Genomic DNA, 22,190 nt, shown 5'->3' on the forward strand with positions numbered 1-22,190 from the left:
TCGGAACTTGGGGAAAGTGTATGGCCCTTCTAAGTACACCAGAGAGCTGTCAGTGAGTGGTCCAAGAACTGATTCCCAGAGCCTGCTCCTTGTTTGATGGCTGAACAAAGGCATCAGTACAAAATATCTTTATGTCACCTCTTCTACAGCTGCTGATGAGTCATGGGGGAATTTAAGAGCCAAAACTAGGACAGTTTCCCAAGACTGTTAATTCTGACCCTTGGGAAACAGAAGTCAGGGGGAAAATGTCACAGGAGTAAGGCAGCACTGCTTGAAAATCAACAATAGTCTACTTTAAGTTGTTCTGTTCTGTTCTGTTCCATCGCTCAGTCGTGTCCGACTCTATGCGACCCCGTGGACTGTAGCCTACCAGGCTTCTCCGTCCATGGGATTCTCCAGGCAAGAATACTGGAGTGGGTTACCGTTTCCTTCTCCAGGGAATCTTCCCGACCCAGGGATCGAACCCAGGTCTCCCGCATTGGAGGCAGACGCTTTAACCTCTGAGCCACCAGGGAAGCCCACTTTAAGTTGATGACCCACAAAAAACTGCTACATATGCCACATAGTCAGAGAATAGTTTAATAAACATTCTTACATATAAACTATTATCTCTACCAAAAACATAGTGTTTATTATTTTATTAATAATATTAACCAAAATTTTAAGCAAGATAAAAATTAGCCATAATCTTATTGTCTCAACAAAACGTCTTTTCATGTTATCTTTCTACATAAATGAATTTATACACATATTTTATGATCAAATTACTATATTTTTGTGTCCTGCTATTTTAATAAGATTTTTTTCAATCTCATTAGTATGGGGATCCAAAATTATGAATAAATTGTATATATAAGGACCATTTTCCCAGCTGGTACACCACTACCAAAAAAAAAAAAAAGAGAGAGAGAAAGAGAATAATTGTTGAGGAATATAAATCTTTAACAATAATAGACAAATAACCTAGAAAGAACATAACAGCAGGAAGCTATAAAACAGTTTTTTCCATTCTTGGATCTGGGTCCTGACATTCACAACATGGTTGTTAAAAACTTCCTGTCTTCATTCAAACTGTTTATTAAATACTCTGCAATTTACTTTCACAAACATTCCTTACTAGCTCATCACCCCCAGTTTTCACATACCTCCTATCCATATGTATTCATGAAACATATGTCATACTTGGCAGAGAAAGTTAAGTGACGTCTGCATTGTTGGACTGGTCTTCAGCTGAGCATTCAACACTCTGCAAGGATTGCTGCCTGCCATAGCTATAGACAATTCTCCAGGTTTATGTGACATCACAGAGGGAATAATCTACTAGGCCATCAGCAGTGGTATTTTTATAAATGATGACACCAGTTATCCTGGCCAGGCCAAGCCAGTGAAGTACCATAGTGCTTCAATGATTAATGTGAGAGTGTGTGTCAGAATTCTTATTCACCTGAAGTTGTTCTAAAGCATGTGGGTTTATTACCTGTATTTAAGTTTATGGCTTCTTCAGTTAAGACTTATGTGGTAGCAAATGTCAGGAGCACAAATTATACTTGTTTAGACAAAAAAGGGAACATATAGACTTTTATAATAAACATCTGAGGTATGACTAGTTATAGATTCTTGGATAATGTCTGTGGGAACCAGCATTCTCTGTCTCTTGACTTCTAACCCTTGGGTTCATGCTTAGGCATGTTCTTTCCCTTGCTAGATTGAGATGGACACTAGCAGTTCCACACTTACACTGTAAGTAACCCCAGTGGGACAAGGACTCTTAGAGAAATCTCATCTAGGTTCTGCAATTTACTCTCTTGAAATTTTGTGAATGAATCATTGCGACTGGGTGATGTCAAGTTGTGGATGGAAATGCTTGATTCATGTGGGCACCAGTGGAGCCTTGAGTAGAGTCAGCAGCATCCAAGTCATATAGCCTTAGAGCAAAAATGGGAGATTATCCAAAGATAACTGGGATGATATTACTAAGAATAGGACTATATGGTAGAAACAGACAAAAATAGCTGTCCACTACAAATAAAAATGCTGAAAACTCTATATATATTTTAAGGAACTTCTTTGGTAATCCAGCAGTTAAGACTCCCCACTCTCAAGGCAAGGAGCACGGGTTTGAACTAAGATTCTACATGCTACACACTGTGGCCAAAGAACAAAATGCGAAAAACTTGGTCTCACGTTTGGTCTTATGTGACTAAATTATAAACCAATAGCTTTTAAGAGAACTAAAATCCAAAAATGTAGAAACTTCTATTGAAAACCGTCTTGCAAAGGGGTGAAGCATATAGTATCGGGATATGGTCCATAATATTGTGATAACTTTGTATGGGGACAGATGGTTTCTAGACTTAACATGGAGATCATTTCATAATACATGCAAATGTCAAACCACTATGTAGGGCATCTAAAACTAAAATAATATTGTCTATTATATTTCAATTGAAAAATAGCAAAATCCTTGCAAAAAAAGGAGCAAAAAATAAAACCACCACCAACAAAAAAGAAACCTGTTTTGTTCTAAGAAGGCAGCTGGTCATTAATATGAAATGTAAATGAGTGAATTTCATCATGATAAAAAGTGGCTACGATAGGTAGAATAGTAACCCCACCTGTAAGTTCTTATCCTAAACCCTAGAATCTGTGAATATTATCTTACATAGAAAAAGAGACTTTGCAGATGCATCTAATGTTAAGAACCCTGAAATGGGAAGAGTATCTTGGATTACCCAAGTTGACCTAACATGATCACAGGAGTCCTTAGCAGTGGAAAACCTTGGGATGATGCAATCATCAGAAAGGGACAGAGAAATGCAACATTACTGCTTTGAAGATGAAGATAGAGGAAGGACACCAGGAGCCAAGGAATGTGGGCAGCCTCTGCAAAATGGACAAGGCAAGAAATGGGTTCTTTCCTAAAGCATCCAGAAGGAATGCAGATCCGCTATCACCTTGACTTTAGCCCAGGGAGACCCATGTTGGACTTTTGACTACAGAACTGTCAGAGAGTAAATGCATGTCCTTTAAGTTGCCGCTGTGGCAATTCATTAGAGCAAGCAATAGAAAACTATGGCAGCAGCTCTTTGGCACTTTCTCACATCCTAGGACCCAGTTTTCAAATCATGATCAATTCAGACCACTTGGAATACCTCAGACAGGAACCTCATTTTGGCAGCGACATTTAATGCTCACTGAACACAGATGTGTCACCCTTCATCCTAGCCTGTGCGAGTTAAGGAAGATCAACATAATTTTCTCTAGTCAACGGATTATTAGCTTAAGTAACCTATGTAAAATCCCAGGGTGATATCACAAAATGTCCCTACACGCCTTCCCCCCAACTCTTGTGCCTGTGGAAACCGGAAGGCTCATGTTGAGATGCTGATGCCACGAGACGAAAACACCCTGGATCCCTGAGACTCTGCTGGGGAGGAGCTCCCTGCAGAACCACTGGACTTGCAACAGATTTTGTGTGAGTGAAAAATAAATGTTTACGTTTTAAACTACTGAAGTTTCCAGGTTCATTTCTATAGCCCAACCAAGTCTATCCTTCCAAGTACAGCTGCTTAGAATAAGGCAATCCCAAGAAGCAAAGAGGGTGTACCAGGTGGCTCAGTGGCAAAGAATCCACCTGCCAATGCAGGAGATGTAAGTTTGATCCCCGGGTTGGGAAGATCCCTGGAGCAGGAAATGGCAACCCATTCCAGTATTATACCTGGAAAATCCCATGGACAGAGAAGCCTAGTGTACTACAGTCCATGGGGTCGCAAAGAGTTGGACGAGATTGAACAACACACATGACAACGAAGAGGCCAGAACCCAGCCTATCAAGTTTAACATAGAAAGTAGTCTCTAACTCTCTATTAACCTATTAAATTATATCCTATATGCTTCAATTTCCCTGTACATACAATTGAGAGATATAGCACCTGAGGAAAGATTGACTATTATATAAATGACTGTGCTGTGCTTAGTCGCCCAGTTGTATCCAACTCTTTGTGACTCCATGGCCTGTAGCCTGCCAGGATCCTCTGTTCTTGGAATTCTCCAGGCAAGAATACTGAAATGGATTGCCGTGCCCTCCTCCAGCAGATCTTCCCAACCCAGGGATCGAACTAAGGTCTCTTGCGTTGCAGGCAGATTCTTTACCTTCTGAGCCACCATGGAAGCTGTATAAATGACTACTACTTTTATTTCTGCTGTTTATATAATACAATAGTGAATTTTAATTTAGAAAATAAAAATGCTTCATATTTTATTCCGTTCCGTTCCGTCACTCAGTCGTGTCCGACTCTTTGCGACCCCGTGGACTGTAGCCTACCAGGCTTCTCCGTCCATGGGATTCTCCAGGCAAGAATACTGGAGTGGGTTACCGTTTCCTTCTCCAGGGGATCTTCCCGACCCAGGGATCGAACCCGGATCTCCCGCATTGGAGGCAGACGCTTTAACCTCTGAGCCACCAGGGAAGCCATCATATTTTATTAGGAAATAGTATTTTTTGGTTTTCTTCCATTAACTGGTAACGATAATGTAAATATTATGCCTTCATGTCAAGTTTATATGATGGAAACTTGTAGTTATATGATGAAAATTGCTTTTTTCTATCAATATTTTACATTTAAGACACTTGCCAAGATACAACTTCAGTAAAACAGCATTCTTATAGCCATCTAAAGGTACAAGAGACAAAGAAAAGTAAACTCACAGCCTGTAAAGCTTTCCCAAGAGAAATGGAATGCAAAAAAAAGTAAACCAAAAGCATAATCTGTTTTAAAGAGAGTAAGAGAATATTTTCCATCTAATCATCCAAGGTGATAATAGCAACTTGAGAAGAGCCAGAGATTACCCAATTTCTCTCCTTCATTTGATAGAAGAGAAAATTGAGGATTATAAAAATTAAGTAATTTTTGTCTCTAGCCAATGGGAGAGAGATAATAGGCCATGATTTTGCTCTCCTGTAGAAGAGTCACACATTGAATACCTCAACTTATATACACGTTGACTGTACACATCTCACAGCTTATTCAACTCTCAGACACATGGCTCTTATGGCTCTTTCTCAGGATGGATGATTATTTTGAGGAGGGAAATACTCAAGACATACTAACAGTCTAAGCCCACTCATTTTCCCTGGTCATGTAACTTACCAGCTCCTTAACTTGGAACAAGCCAGTTTCTCTGTTAAAAACTTAGAGGTCTACAGGTTTTTCTGTTTTTGTTTTTTTAACCAAGAACTAAATGAAATAAAGTTTTTATGAAATGTTTTAAAAATCTTAATATTTACAGAAGTATAAAGGAACATTATTCTTAAAACTATAGTGCCAGTCATTCTAGTCTCAACTTTCACTTTCCCAAAACAGAAGAAAAAACTTCAGCTAAATCAGCTCAGAAATAAATTTAACCTCATTTCTTTCTGATACAATGTGGCATATTAAGGTACTTATACCCCTTTCTTACGGTGAACTTAGAACTATAACATCAGGTTCTGATTTCAATTTTTGTAGTAGTAGAAAAATAATGTTTTGAAACACCCTCTGATATAAATTGTAGTCTCAGTAATTTAACTTTATTTTTGTTTCTCCCTTGAATTTCTTTTTGCCATTAAGAGTAAACCCTGAGACTGAGGGTTACTCCTCAGGATAGGGCAAAGTAGCAAGTGTTGTATAGTACAAAGAACAACTGTTTAAGTGTAGCATGCAAACTGAGATTTTTAAGTTCCACAGGGAGATAGTAGTTCTGAAAATCAGGCTTTCATAAGAAAGGAGAATTTTGTCAGACTTTCAAAATCATATTTTTATATATTGAATCATACGAAATCCCCAATATTTAACCAGTTTGACCTACAAAAATGGAAATTTATTATCATTCCACCTACAATGTGAATCTAAAACTCAAGTTTATACTAATGTATATATATGGAATTTAGAAAGATACAAATGATAACCCTGTATACGAGACAGCAAAAGAGACACAGATGTATAGAACAGTCTTTGGGACTCTGAGGGAGAGGGTGAGGGTGGGATGATTTGGGAGAATGGCATTGAAACATGTATGTTGTCATATGTAAAAAAAAAAAAAAGATGTACAATTAAAAAAATTACAAAAAAATAAAAATAAATTGTAATGTTTGTTTCTCCTCAGAATCAAAAGCTAAAAAAATAAATAAATAAAACTCAAGTTTGAGACTTCCCTGACAGTCTAGTGGTTAAGAATCCACTGCCAGCACTATTTACAATAGCCAGCACATGGAAGCAACCTAGATGTTCATTACAGATGAATAGACAGAAAAGATGTGCTACATATGTACAATGGAATATTATTTAGCCACAAAAAGGAATGGCTTTGAGTCAGTTATAGTGAGGTGGACGAACCTAGAGCCTGTTATATAGAATGAAGCAAGAGCCAGAGTCTGCCCTTTGAAAGAGCCCACCCTTACTGGCCAGAAGTAAGAGCACTTGCCAGGCATCACACATACATGCCATCAAGGAAACACACAAGTTACTTTGTGTCCTGACCTGGGGTAAGGGGGGAAGCACAAAAGAGCTAAGACCAGATAAGGTCTAGGGTTGGTATAAGGAGATGGCATAAAGATCTAGAGAAGACGGGCTATGTCAGAGACTAAGGCCTCCAGTGTCCAGTTACAAAGCAACATCTAAGAAGCTGGTGAAACCAGACATAGCTCAACAGATACCCATCAGCAAAAAACACAGGCAAACCACAGCAGGACTACACAAGTGTGAGGCATCTTTCTGTCAATCCCTGGTGGTATAGTGCTTGAACTTCTTAAAGACAACCATGGCAAATTATACGAGAAGGTGGGTGAAAAGACCCCAGAGCTGAGTAACTGAAATCCTGTTGGGATAGAAAGAGACTGTTTTAAACTGCAAAGACATAGTCACCTTGAGTGAGCAAGTTCCAGTTCACCTTTTCCCCCTACGACCAAGGAAAATAAGAAACCAATAGAAAGAAGAAATCAATTAAATTTTGAGGTATGCCACACTAATTGAGATAAACATGTTTTTTGATGTGGATTGCATTTAGGAAACAATTTTTTTTCTATTTTTAACCTTTGCAACTTTAAATTTGCTACCTAATTTGCAGCCTTTGTGCCCTTAGTGTATAATGGTCCCAATTTCAACAGCTATAAAAGCTGTAAAGTTAAACAATTTGCCTATTGTCACTGGTTAGTTAAGGAAAGAACTTGAAGCAACACTTGTATTTTCTGACACCTGGTCTCTTTTTAATAAAGAGAAGGTTTTTGTTTTCGTGGCAAAATGCTAAGACAATGATGTACTGAAATTTACTGAACTAATTGGTAAATGGCTTTTTAAGAAGTTTTCTAGTCAAGATAGAGAAATAGAAAAGTTCAGAGCCTGATAGAATAGTTAATATATACTTTTTCACTTCTTTTCACTTCTTAGGGAAGATCTGAATCTCAATTCAACTGTTTTTTTTTTTTTTGCCTCTCCTACAAAAAAGCATTACTATCAGAATCAAAATTTCAGTGTTTTCAAAATGTGTTCGTTTTAATTAGGCACAGTTTCCTCATTTCCTCTGTGTCTGCCAAGTCAAGAGCCTGTGTGAAAGAGACTTATGTCAAATTTACAACAAGTCAGAGGGAGTGCCCGTAAGATGAAAATAATCAGAATGTGTTACAAGGAAAAGTCGATCTTCCTAAGTCTCCAAAGCTTCAAAGTCATCTCAGATCTGCATCTTCTGCCTGAGGTTAGAGGCTGGAGAAACCCTCCCGCCTTGTTTGTACATCTGCAAAATGATATATGCCTTTATGGCTTTCCAGGTGATGTATGATGCAATCCTCTATCTGCCTTCAAACTGGATTACTGTATACCCACTCCCTCAAAGCCTTTGAACATGCTCACTAACAGAAAATGCAGAGGCTCAGCAGGCAAGAACGGGTGGCACCTCTTTCTTCAGGCTTCCTAAATAATCACAAAACATTCATGTTTGAATGGAACCAATGCTCTGTCTTTCTCGGATCTGTTGGTTAATGTATCCATCTTTATTAGAGAGCGATTGATGTAGAATGAGGCAATAGAAAAGGAAACTTCCAGCTGCGCTTCTGAATGGTTGGGTGTGTGATTGGGAAATCCAGACAATAATAAACTCCCAGGGTTGAACTAGTAATTGTTTGGAACCGAATAACTATACAGTTTCAATAGTTGTACGTAGCACAACTCCTCCAACCATTCCCATTGTTTTCCTATTGCATTACACACGGGGATTTCTTTTCCCAGGCAGGACATTCAAGAAAGTGGGTATCTAGTAGTAAACAGTGGACCACTGACTGTCCTGATCACAGTATTTCACATGACCCCATACACAGGCTAATAGCAGTGTTCTGCCAAAGTTTAACCCATAGGGAATAGACCTTTGAGATTGTTTAAAAGTGGCTGGCTGTGAGAGAGAAGCCTATTTCCTTTCCTGGAGCTTAATTTAGCTGGAAAATGAAGATAGGCGGAATGTGAGCTTCCTGTAACTTCATGCGTTGTATAATTTTATTAGACAGAAACAAACTTGCCATCAATGACTTATGTTAGTCAACTGAAATATTTATTTTTATGTAAAATGTGACTTTCAAGCTGTATATGGCACATCATCCAATAAGAACACAGAATAGCTCCCGACAATTTCCCTTCAGAGTCAGTTCTGTCACCGGATTGAGGAGCAGAGGCCACTTTCTTAAATTTCACAAGGCATACCCTGAGTCATACAGCACTGCTAGGAGTCCCAACATTTGTAGAGCAGTGCTGCAGGCCGTGGAACAGTGCCAGCTCTGCAGATGAGACACCAGGTGACACCGTGTCTCAGTCCCCAGGGAGTTCACACGCCAGAGGAGGGGTCAGAGATTTAGAAGGACAAACACGAACAGTAACCGACATGTGCTGGTGGCTGTTGAAAACCTGTCGCTACCGTACAAATTTGGGAAGTGCTCACAATTCTGGACCTGTTATCACTTGTTTATGATCCAAATGAACCCTAAATCCATGCCATCTTCTATAAACTGACCAGGGGGAACTAAAGCAGAACATGATGTATTCCTCTCAGCACTGTAAACTGATGTGCTCCAAAATTTATATGTATTTATTAATAGAGATATATAGAGACTCTTTTCTTCCAGATCCACAAAGGGGATGATAACATACAGTAAAATGGAGAAAGACAGGAAATTAATACCAGTTACCTATTTTTGCCTTATTTTAAGCCCTCTTTGGGGACTTCCCTGGTGACTCAGAGGGTAAAGAATCCGCCTGCAATGCAAGAGACCTGGGTTCCATCCTTGGGTTGGGAAGATCCCCTGGAGGAGGGCATGGCAACCCACTCCAGTGTTCTTGCCTGGAGAATCCCCATGGACAGAGAAGCCTGGCCGGGCTACAGTCCATGGGGTTGCAAAGAGTCGGACACAACTGAGCGACGAAGTACAGCACAGCTATTTATTTTAAGACCTATACCCATTTAGTTACCCTCTACCTCAACCTCTCAACAAAAATGTTTTTGTGAGGAAACAGTATCCAGCAGGAAATGTCACTGACCTGAGATAGTCTTCAGGCTGTTCTTCCAGGAGCCTCCTTTTGAAGTGTAAATCGCGCATCCTCCTTACTAGCATAAAACAATGGTTTATAAACTGTTTTCCTGTTATCTCCAGTGCAGATAAGCTCCTGGGTTTAGGGGGAAAAAAATAAGTGGTATTTTACTTTTTTCTTTTTATTGAAGTACAGTTGATTTACAATGTTAATTTCTGCTATACAGCAAAGTGATTCAGTTATACATATGTATACATTCTTCTTAAAATTCTTTCCATTATGGTTTATTATAGGATATTTAATATAGTTCCCTGAGGTATACAGTAGGACCTCATTGTTTCCTTTTCTCTTGTAAGTGTGGTTTAAAGGTAATACCAAAAAGATTTTGAAACATAAGCATCCCAGGAAGCTAAGGGCTTCTTCATTTATAGACGTCACTGGAGAAAACTAGCTCTTAGGTCATGAAAGTCTTCTTGAAAGGCATGTGGGCAGTCAGTCTCTTATCTTAAATGTTTCTCCTGTTGTCTTCAGCTCTCAGTGAGCTCCACATGCTTTCAGTGGGACTTCCTAAGGTTTGCTACATGGTTCCATGTAACCAGATCTACCTCCAACTGTAGAAGAACCACAGTCAGCTCCAGGTTGCCCTTCCTGACACTGTTACTTAGGCCAAGGTAGTGTTTTAAATTTAACACTGCAGCCATGCTCTGCTTGTAGCCCTGATCAATATCAGGTTTCATCCTCACAAGTTAAATGGCCCAAATGTTCTCTCACACTATAATAACAGCTCGCTGTGGCTGTTTAGCAGCAGATGGGGTGTTCTGTTTTGTTCATGAACTTTTTAGAGACCACATGATGCAAGGATAAGATCAATGTTTTTAGAGTCAAACAGGTATAAATTTGAATCCCAGTTTAGTAAATTTTCTTCCAAGACCTGGGGTAATTCTGCAAAAACAGATATAATGATGCTGATGGTACTGATCATGAAAATGAAAGCCAAAGAAGCTAAAATAGGACACACAGTGAGTAAATAGCCCAGAGAGAATGCAAATGCAGATGCCACTTTACTGTATTTCCTTCAAAACTGAATCTTTACCTCATTGGGGCATGAATGCTCCACTTGTTTGGATTAATATCTGTTATAAACCTGCATTTACCTCTTTACTGTTGGCCTCCTTAGTGACTAAGTCGTTCTACATCTTGAGGCCTCTTTGACCACAAAAGGGAAAGAAAACATCGTGAGGGCACTGGAAAAGAGATTTTCTGGTTCACGTCTACCTAGACTGCTGCTTTCTGTTAGTGATGTGAGTGATAGCAGATTTTTTAAACCCAGCTGTAGTTACTGTGGTTAAATCTGATGTGGAGATTAAGCCTTTTTTGGAAAACTTTAAAGCACATGACTTTAGAATCCCTGGAGAAAAAGAGGAAGGACTCTTGGAAGAATTTTCTTCTAGACAACTCTGTAGATCTTAGGAGCTGTTAACAAGGATAGTAGGCCTTTTAGATTGAGATCTACTGTCAACTTCCTGAGACAAAACCAGACGAACTGCCTAAAGACTTGACAGAATTACAGGAGACTTAATGTGGTTCACCATAATAGCACATGTTCTGGAGGGAAAAATGAAGTTTAGAGGCTTGGTAAGACCATCGTTGATTGCTTGACTTACCCCAGGTGGAAGAAAATGGAAAAGCCATTAAGAATGGGTTGAGGGTACACATGCAAAAATCTGAGTTTATTTTGACCTCTATTTGATGGTGTGTTTGTATGAATGTGGATTCAGGGATAAGAGTTTAAAATAATTGGAGGAGGGGGTAGAATGATTATATCTTGATAAATGTTCCCAAACCAAAATAACTGCTTCTTGGAAATTGTAGCAGATATAATGAGTAGCAGGGAAGATTGATCTGGTGATAATGAATGTCATGGAGGAAACGAGTTTCACATGTTTTGGATCTGGAGAGCTGATTGGTTCAGGATGTTTATAACTGGAGAAACTCACATCTCACTTAATAAATCTTGCCTTAGAGAGCCAGAGATAGAAATTTCCTCTACACTCTCTCTCTCTTGACTAGTGCTGTGTTTAATTGCTCAGTCGTGTCCGACTCTTTGTGACCCCATGGACAGTAGCCCACCAGGCTCCTCTGTCCACGGGGATTCTCCAGGCAAGAATAGTGGAGTGGGTTGCAAGGCTTTCCTCCAGGGGATCTTCCCAACCTAGGGATCAAACCCTAGTTTCCTGCATTACAGGAAGATTCTTTACCATCTGAGCCACCAGGGAAGCCCAGCTCTATAATTTATGTAAAATTTGAGGGCCAAATGTATTTCAGAAAGGAGAATTTTTCAAATGTGAAAGATAATTCAAACAGGATTTGGATAATAATCCATACTCAAACATATTATTTACATTGAATGGGATGTATAAATACTAAAAATAGCTTCCTATCAGTCCAAAATCACTGCAGATGCTGATTGTAGCCATGAAATTAAAAGACGTGTACTCCTTGGAAGGAAAGTTATGACCAACCTAGATAGTATATTAAAAAGCAGAGACATTACTTTGCCAACAAAGGTCCATCTAGTCAAGGCAATGGTTTTTCCCGTGGTCACGTATGGATGTGAGAGTTGGACTGTGAAGAAAGCTGATCGCCGAAAAACTGATGCTTTTGAACTGTGGTGTTGGAGAAGACTCTTGAGAGTCCCTTGGACTGCAAGGAGATCCAACCAGTCCATTCTAAAGGAGATCAATCCTGGATGTTCATTGGAAGGACTGATGCTAAAGCTGAAACTCCAATACTTTGGCCACCTCATGCGACGAGTTGACTCACTGGAAAAGACTCTGATGCTGGGAAAGGTTGGCAGCAGGAGGAGAAGGGGACGACAGAGAATGAGATGGCTGGATGGCATCACCGACTCGATGGACATGAGTTTGAGTAACTCCGGGAGTTGGTGATGGACATGGAGGCCTGGCGTGCTGTGGTTCATGGGGTCGCGGAGAGTCGGACACGACTGAGCGACTGAACTGAACTGAATTCAGATCAGGTCAGATCAGATTTTGCCACCAGATAAACTATGAAAACTTTCATTTTCCAGAGATTCTAGGATTTTGGAAATAGAGCTATAGGATTATGAAACTATACAAATGAAAACTTCTACTTGAGCCCGCTGCTAAACAGAAACATCAAGTGATTTACAGGAAGAGGGTGAACGTTGATTTGAGGAATGTGCTTAGGAACAGTAGGTAGACAGTAATAATGATATAGTCACCATTTCTTGCAGTTATTATGTGCCAGGCATTATTATAAGACTTTAGCATGAATTAAGTCATGTAAGTCTCTTATAATTTGATGAGATACTATGTTGACATATTGATAGAGCTAGTTACAGATGAAGAAACCGAAGCACAGAAAGTTTTGCCCTGCGGAGCACACAGAACAATTGATCAGAGGGACCCTAATCTTAACACAGAATATTCCCTTCTTTCAAAATCCATACTTCAATTTTGTTCTACACAAAGACAGTTCTTATATGTCATATATATTCCTCTTATCAATAGGAAAAAAAAGGGTGTATTTTTTATGTAAAGGTACTATAATATTTCTCAAGATGCTTCCCTTCATCATGAAATATCTTTTACATTCTGGCATTTGTAATTCTTTATCTTGAAACTGAGCCAATTAACAGACTATGACACAAACAAGTTTAGTGTAAATAATAAAAAAGAATTAAGCATTTACATTTTTCCTTGAAAGTGGAGACTGGTCTCTGGCCACTGTTTTATCCACAAGGCTGCACTTAGAGGTCTCTGTATAACAGCTACTTTGTTACATGAATAAATGAGTTCAAATCTCCCAAAACAAGTGAGTCCCAGTCAAATACTAATTTATATTATTCCATTTATTTGCATTTTTCTCTTTGTTGATGTTAATTTATTAGAATTTGAGATCAAAAATTTATGTTGGTTTTTATATCCTGGAGTAGGAAATGGATGGGAGGTTAACCACTTTGCATTTGGTCGAATGTATTATTTTAGCTGGACTCCACTGACTCCTGGCCACGCTGATATGCATATGTATTTACAGTGTAAATACATGGAATGTGTGACACATCCTGATAGCATCAGGCTCACCAGCAGCCCTTGGGAAATGATGTTGCCTAACCAGTTTCACCACTCCAAACACTGGATTGCTACAGGCAGGTGCTTCCACCTGATTCCCAGGCCTCTCTGACAGTATCTGAAGAGCTCTTTGACTCAGATCTTTGTCAAGATGAAAGGATTGGGAATGCCAGAAACCATTTTATAAGCCATAGTATCCATAGTTCTCTAATTTAACTTGAGCAGACTGCAGTTTCTCATATTAACTTCCTATCCTATTCATGAAGAAATTTGTGGATGAAAAATCCCCTCCCTCATCCTGTCCATATTTTGCACCATTTCCATTCTGCTTTGCACAGTCCTACTTTCAGACTTAAACGCTAGAATCACTCCCTTTTTTCAGGGCTTCCACACTCACACAGAGAATTCTCTGTCTGTCTACCTGCAATTGTTCAAATTTCTCTCTCAAAGCAAAAAGCATTTTCATTGAGGTTGACAACAGATTCTACTTTGCTATTGTATACAACAGTTCTGGCACTTTAGAGAGTTCCATTATTCCAAATCATCCTCTGCAAAATTGCCCAGTGACTGCTCATTCTTATAGCTTTGCCCTCTGCTACACTGCAATGCTAAGACTCCCTCTCTCCCCTCCTCTCTGGTCCTCTGTACTTCTATCAGTTCTGTTCAGCAGGGGTTGGATGGGCTATTTTGACAGAATGTAGCTTTCAAGGGGGGTAAGTTCAGACGAAGGACTCCCCACTGAAAAGTAGTCATTTACCCTATTTTTTCCCATGTCACATTATCTACTTCTTCTCTGGACATTCTTGGACCACAAAGATATATGCATACACGTGCAGAGATACACACTGGTACTCCTATATCACCCCTGCAGAGAGTGATAGTTCAAGGATTTAAGTTGTCCTATCATGCAAAGTGTTGACTCACTGGAAAAGACTCTGATGCTGGGAGGGATTGGTGGCAGGAGGAGAAGGGGACGACAGAGAATGAGATGGCTGGATGGCATCACTGACTCTGTGGACATGAGTTTGAGTGAACTCCAGGAGTTGGTGATGGACAGGGAGGCCTGGCGTGCTGTGATTCATGGGGTCGCAAAGAGTCGGACATGACTGAGTGACTGAACTGAACTGAATGATTGGCTTTACAAGCATTTATTAAGCCAGCCATTAACACAGCATCGATTTTAAGAATTTATTTTTTGATTTTTAAAATTAAAATTCCTGCTTTTCTTACTTTCTCCATATGGGAGATTCATATCCATATACAAGTATGTAACTTTGTGGTTATTATCAACAGAATTGATAAATTCTAGGAAGCTTGAAAAAGCTGAAGGTGTGTTAACTGTGCTATTTCTGTTCACCTTTTTGGCTGTTTTTCTATTAACAAAGGATTGACAAGTAGTTTGGGGGGGATATTAATTAATTGCTGCTGCTGCTAAGTCATTTCAGTCGTGTCCAACTCTGTGTGACCCCATAGACGGCAGCCCACCAGGCTCCCCTGTCCCTGGGATTCTCCAGGCAAGAACACTGGAGTGGGTCGCCATTTCCTTCTCCGATGTGTGAAAGCGAAGTCACTCAGTCATGTCTGACTCATAGCAATCCCATGGACTACAGCCTACCAGGCTCCTCCATCCATGGGAGTTTCTAGGCAAGAGTACTGGAGTGGCTTGCCATTGCCTTCTCCAATTAATTAATTGAGGAGATACTAAATAAGCCATTCGCTCCCATCTGTCAAAGTAGATTGAGTCATAATCACCATCGCTGCCTCCAGTTTGATGCAATAAGATCTGGCACTTACTACACATGCTACTGAGACATACAGTAGAATGGACTGTTATACCAGGTCTAAGAATCCTGTATGTGAGAGCTGAACCACGAAGGCTGAGCGCCAAAGAATTGGTGTTTTCAAATCATGGTGCTGGAGGAGACTCTTGAGAGTCCCTTGGGCAGCAAGGAGATCAAACCAATCCGTCCTAAAGAAAATTAACCCTGAATATTCATTGGAAGGACTGAAGCTGAAGCTCCAATACTTTGGCCACTTGATGCAAAGAGCCAACTCATTGGAAAAGACCTTGATGCTGGGAAAGATTAAAGGCAGGAGGAGAAGGGGATAACAAAGGACAAGATGGTTGGAAGGCATCACTGACTCAATAGTCATGAGTTTGAGCAAGCTCTGGGAGAGAGTGAAGGACAGGGAAGCCTGGCGTGTTGCAGTGCCTGGGATTTCAAACAGTCAGACACGACTTAGTGACTAAACAAGAAGAAGCAGCTTAAATGCTGGCTTGTAAACTAGCAACACATTAAGTCCCAAAATAGTTTAGAATATATGCCCAGAATTCCAAAGTCCCTAATACAATCATAGATTTCTAAAGTCAGGACAATTTTTCATTGATTATATACATTGACATTTTTGTCTTATAAATGAAGAGGCTGAAAAACAGAGATGCTGATTTGTTCAAGATTTTAGAAAATTACTTCAGTGGCCCCCATGTAGTGTAGGCCCTGAAACCCTTCCCCTTCTCTTTGCATCTTTTTGGTAGCTGCCCTCTTTTTCTATACCGAATCATGTAATTTACTTGTTGGCTCTTATTCATTATTAATGTATCCAAGAGTATATTTTAGAATGTACAAATATGCTTTTTACCTCATGATGTACATGTTAATAGCAGACATTTTAGAAATGTTGACATTCCCAAGATTAAAAATCACTGTGTATTTTAAAGTACATAGCACTAAAAATATTTCTTCTTACTTACTTAGATTTTAAAGTCTCTCCAAATGATAAACAAATGCCAAAGCCAAATTTGAACCTAAACTAATTCTGCCTGAGTTCTTTAACCAAAAAATATTTAATTTCCCTAATAACAAAAAGTCACTGTTAATAACTTCTTTATATTTTTCAAAACCAATACACTGCATCCAAAACAGCCAGTTTATAATTCTGATAAAATTTTAACACTGGTGTGGATATTACTAGTTGTTTCCTATAAATTTTATTTTTATGATTTGCTATATCTTAAGCTGCGGTTCATATGGTAGAGAATCTGCCTGCAATGCAGGAGACTTGTATTCGATCCCTGGGTAGGAAGAGCCCCTGGAGAAAGAAAGAGCTACCCACGCCAGTATTCTTGTCTGGAGAATTCCATGGACAGAGGAGCCTGCTGGGCTACAGTCCATGGGGTTGCAAAGAAATGGACACAACTGAGCGACCAACACATTTCACTAAGCTGTCTTCCAGACAGTAATTATTTAATTCATTGACACTCTTACTAGGGAAATAACTGCAATATGAAACTCATGATAATTGAGAAAGGTCTTTATTTCCTCATCATTCATTCATTCATTTGCTTATCTACCTAACTTCCTTTCTCTTCTGTCAGAAAATCACTGTCATAATTGTGTTGCTTTAAATGCATTACAATGTTAGAAGCTTAAGCATCAGTTGAATAGCCCATTCATTGGTTCAGAGATGAGCTTGTAATCTAATATGAGCCAGTAAGGGATATTTGCTGAGGCTTATGGGAAAGAAAAGCCTTCTATTTTTCTGTGTTATTATAGGTAGACACTCTCTTTGACATTAGATGGAAAAAATGGGGGGTATCCCTGGAAGACAGTAGTAATCATCTGACTACCAGGCTTGGGAAGAAACTGACATAAAGAAAGGGCAGAGAGGCCAAAGGGCCTCCAGTTGCAGAGGAGGCCTCCTACAGTTCTGCTTCATTGACCATGCCAAAGGCTTTGACTGTGTGGATCACAACAAACTGTGGAAAATTCTGAAAGAGATGGGAATACCAGACCACCTGACCTGCCTCTTGAGAAACTTTATGCAGGTCAGGAAGCAACAGTTAGAACTGGACATGGAAAAACAGACTGGTTCCAAATAGGAAAAGGAGTACGTCAAGGTTGTATATTGTCACCCTGCTTATTTAATTTCTATGCAGAGTACATCATGAGGAATGCTGGGCTGGAAGAAGCATAAGCTGGAATCAAGATTGCTGAGAGAAATATCAATAACCTCAGATATGCAGATGACACCACCCTTATGGCAGAAAGTGAAGAGGAACTCAAAAACTTCTTGATGAAAGTGAAAGAGGAGAGTGAAAAAGTTGGCTTGAAGCTCAACATTCAGAAAACGAAGATCATGGCTTCTGGTCCCATCACTTCATGGGAAATCAGCGGGGAAACAGTGGAAACAGTGTCAGACTTTATTTTTTGGGGTTCCAAAATCACTGCGGATGCTGATTGCAGCCATGAAATTAAAAGACGCTTACTCCTTGGAAGGAAAGTTATGACCAACCTAGATAGCGTATTAAAAAGCAGAGACATTACTTTGCCAACCAAGGTCCGTCTAGTCAAGGCTATGGTTTTACCAGTGGTCAGGTATGGATGTGAGAGTTGGACTGTAAAGAAGGCTGATCGCCGAAGAATTGATGCTTTTGAACTGCGGTGCTGGAGAAGACTCTTGAGAGTCCCTTGGACTAGAAGGAGATCCAACCAGTTCATCCTAAAGGAGATCAGTCCTGGGTGTTCATTGGAAGGACTGATGCTAAAGCTGAAATTCCAATACTCTGGCCACCTCATGCGAAGAGTTGACTCACTGGAAAAGAGTCTGATGCTGGGAGGGATTGGGGGCAGGAGGAGAAGGGGACGACAGAGAATGAGACGGCTGGATGGCATCACCAACTCGATGGACATGAGTTTGAGTGAACTCCGGGAGTTGGTGATGGACAGGGAGGCCTGGCATGGTGCGATTCATGGGGTCGCAAAGAGTCGGACACGACTGAGCGACTGAAATGAACTGAAGTTCAAATCTTGCCTGAAACCAGTCCTATCTCAATATATTCTTCTTATTTACTTAAGGCAGTTAGAATTAGGCTTTCAGGGTTTTTTGCAACAAAAGCAGTATTGAATGGCATACTACTGTTGGCATTTGTGTGGCAGTTTTATTCACTATGGCAGACATTATTGGTCACCTACACAAAAGTTACTATTTTTCTTTAAAAGAGTCCCAATTTATTTGTATTTTAGGTAGATAATGTGTTTCAAGGGTCTTCCCCATCCATCCTAGAATCTCAATGCTTATTAGTCTTAACCATTTCTATATCCTTATCAAGGACTGCTTTAGGAATGTGATATGATCAGATCTGTTATGGGCATCATGGGAGCTTACCTAATGCTTAAAAAGATAAGACTTTCTTTGTCTTCCAACTCTTAGACAATGCCCTGTGAGGAACAGCCACCTTGCATATAAGGGAGAAACCAGAGAATTCAGGAGAAGCCAACGTGGCTTCCTTGAGCCACAGAATGAGCTAACCTTGGAATTCCCCAGATTTAACCTTACATGCAGTAGTAAACTCCCCATTGTCTAAGTTGTTGAGAGTCACAGGTCTGTTATTTGGAGCTGAAATCACTGTGACTGATATATTCACAGGCAATATTGATTCTTTGAGGCTAATCTCAAGTAAAAATCACCGTACATGATGACTGATTAAATCCAACCTGACTCTTTAAAAAATGGATACTTTTACAATTTTAGGCATACTTTCTCATTTGAAGGTTCAACTTAAAGACTTGAAGTGATCAGTTCATATATAATACAGATTAAATAATTTCTATATCTCAAACCAGAGATAAAATGAGAACTTGGCCTGCTGAACAAAAATGTATCACTAAGTTTTTGTTTATCCAGGTGGTTAGAGCCCAGAGACACTGGGAGGGTCATCTTGGAAGGTTGCCAGAACAAATGCCCATAAGTATTAATGGCAATCCTGCTGCCAATTCCTAGGATTCCTACCATCTTAACATTTTTCATATCAGGAATTAAGAACAGATGAAAATAAAAAAAGAGATACCTGGCTTATTGTTTTATTCTTGTAAATCCAGGAATATCACTTAAGCAATTGAGAAGTACTCAGAAAATGCCCCCATGGATATGTTGTGATCCCAGATAAGGAGGGTGTGCTAAAGGGACAAGGCTTGTGTGGACTTACATGAATACCTGACGGCAGAGGTTGGGAGGGGTGATGAAGCTGAAAAGTGGCCCACATATTTCTGGTCCTATATAAAGATTCCGCTCAGAGGGTAAAGCATCTGCCCGCAACACAGTAGACCAGGGTTCAATCCCTGGGTCGGGAAGATCCCCTGGGAGGAGTAGGAAATGGAAACCCACTCCAGTATTCTTGCTTGGAGAATTTCATAGAGAAGCCTGGCGGGCTACAGCCACAAAGAGTTGGACATGACTGAGTGACTAACACACATATAAGGATTCTAGTGGCATCGGTCATAATTATAGACACCAAACATAAACATTTCCTCTGCTCTGCTGTGATTGCTAAACAAATGCTTAGTAAAATGACATAAAGAGCTCTGTAAATGTTCATTTATTCCCCACTTCCTTTTTCACTCCCCTCTTTTCTTCCTTTTCCAAATATGGAGGAGGGGGCTACGGAAAAAAGAAAAAAGTGAATCATAATTATGGAAGTTCTTTGACATCTCTAAAAATTATAAATATTATTTTTTTCAAAATTTATGCATAATACATCCAAAATATATACAAAACTTCCCAGGATCAGAATGGAAGCATTTTGCTAAGCGTTTCACTAGTCTCTTAGAAAATTTTTTGTGCTTCTCTAAAGTGCCTTGGGTTTAAGTCCAACCTGAAAATAACTCCTTTACCATTAGCTTTGATAATGTTTCCAAGGCATATAATTTACACGACAGCATAGGTAACTAATGGGAAAACATCTATGAATTTGCATCAAATATCAGAAGATTTCCTAAATAAAGAATGGTTTGTTTGAGTTCCCTCTTGGGGAATTTCTCCATCACTTTTGAATTATCTTTGGTAGTTTCAAGATGAAATTACATCTTGAAATTTAAAAAAAATAAAATCAAGCTGATAAAACTGCAGTGACATTCCACTGGGAGAAGGAATAGAAAGAATCGTGCTCCCTGGGCTGTCCTCAGGAACAGGGTATTTTTATGCTGCCAATTTAGTTCTGCAGAGACACCCCTGGTCCCCACCCACCCGAGTCAGTTAATGTTAACTGTTATCAACTCACTATTGTCTTACTACTGTGAAATTTAAACTAACACCAATTGCATAAAATAAAAGTGAAAGAAAGAGTTTATGAAAGTAAAGGTAGATATGATTACTTGTATAGGAGGTAAGACTAATAAGCAGTATTTGTTTCTGTGAGCTATTCCTCTCAACTGTACAAGGGCCTCCCTCCTTTGACATTTTCTTATCCATTTCAACTCTGCTATTGCTTCTCATGCACTCAAATCACATTCAGGTTTCCTTTCCAAAAAGATACTCTTTACTTGGTCTTAATTGAATCCCAAAGATTCCAGCTCAGATGTGCCTCTATAAAGCCCATTTGTTTCATCTGATAAGCAGTCCCCACCAGCTTCTTAGGTCCTTTTGGCCACAAAGGACTAAAACTGAGGAACAAGTCGTAGAGCTTGGAAAAGTCCTTGATAAAATAGTATCCCATAGCGATTCCACAAATAATTTTTGATTAAGAATAGTAAGGCCATGGAGGTGAAGGATGTTGCAGGAGTGTGTTGCCTAACCTCATGGAGACAATTAGACAATTAAGTGTCATTTAGAGGTTTGAATCAACAGGACTTTGTGACAGGGTGGATAGAAGAGCATGGGAGTCAAGGAGAAATATAAGGTAACTCTCAGATTTCTGACTTTAGCAGGCAGATGCATAGTGATGCCATTTTACTCAGCTAGAAAATACTGGAAGGAAATCAATTTTGGATGTTAGTGAGTTCAAGTTGGGATATATTTTATCTAAGATGTTTATGAGATGTTTCAAGGGAGGAGTCTAGGTGCCAGAGCTCAGGTTTGACTTAACATTGTAAATTTGGGCATCATTCCCACAAATAGTTTACAGCCATGGCCACAAGGAGTAAATGAAATCATCCACAGACAGAAGACAGTTTAAGGCCAGGAATGTAAGGATCTCCCTGTAATAATTGTGCTGAGGAGCCGCCCACAGAATGAGACTAAGGATTATTCAGAAAGTTTGGAAGGAAACCGAGCATCATATTATAGAAGTCAAGTGAAAGGTGTTTGAAGAGGGGCTGTCGACAGTGGCAAAAGTTCAGAGGTCATTCAAGATGAACACTGAATCATGTCCACTGAATCTGGTGACATTAGTAACCTCCGTGAAGCCAAGTTGAGGAATGTCACTAAATGGAAAAAGTTAGAACGCAATGGGTTAACAGGAGGAAGGTGTGTGGAAAGGGAAGAGAGTCGAGACAAGCCTTCAGAGAGACACATCTGTGAAGGGTCACGCAGTGGAAGCACAACACTGAAGAGGCTTCAAAGAGTGAGGAGATTTTATTTCCTTTTCAAGTTAATAGCAACTGAGTATATTTAAATTCTGCTTGCTCGGAGCCAGTAAAAAGGTTAACATTTACAAGGAGGCGGCACCAACAATGGAATAAGATTCCATAGGATGCAGGAGAGCCTGGAATCCAGACCTCTATCCCTTGGGAAACCCTGAGTTTCCCTCAGTTGAGAC

General features: G+C 39.7%; 1 protein-coding gene across 1 annotated transcript in view; it reads left to right on the forward strand.

Moving 5' to 3' along the window:
• Positions 1-22,190, forward strand: part of CCDC192 (coiled-coil domain containing 192) — a 223,939-nt gene that overhangs the window by 186,869 nt on the left and 14,880 nt on the right. The window lies entirely within an intron of this gene.

Source organism: Moschus berezovskii, chromosome 8 (genome assembly GCF_049115385.1).
Source record: "Moschus berezovskii isolate FMDL1 chromosome 8, NW_MosBer_1.0, whole genome shotgun sequence".
Taxonomy (NCBI): Eukaryota; Metazoa; Chordata; class Mammalia; order Artiodactyla; family Moschidae; genus Moschus; species Moschus berezovskii.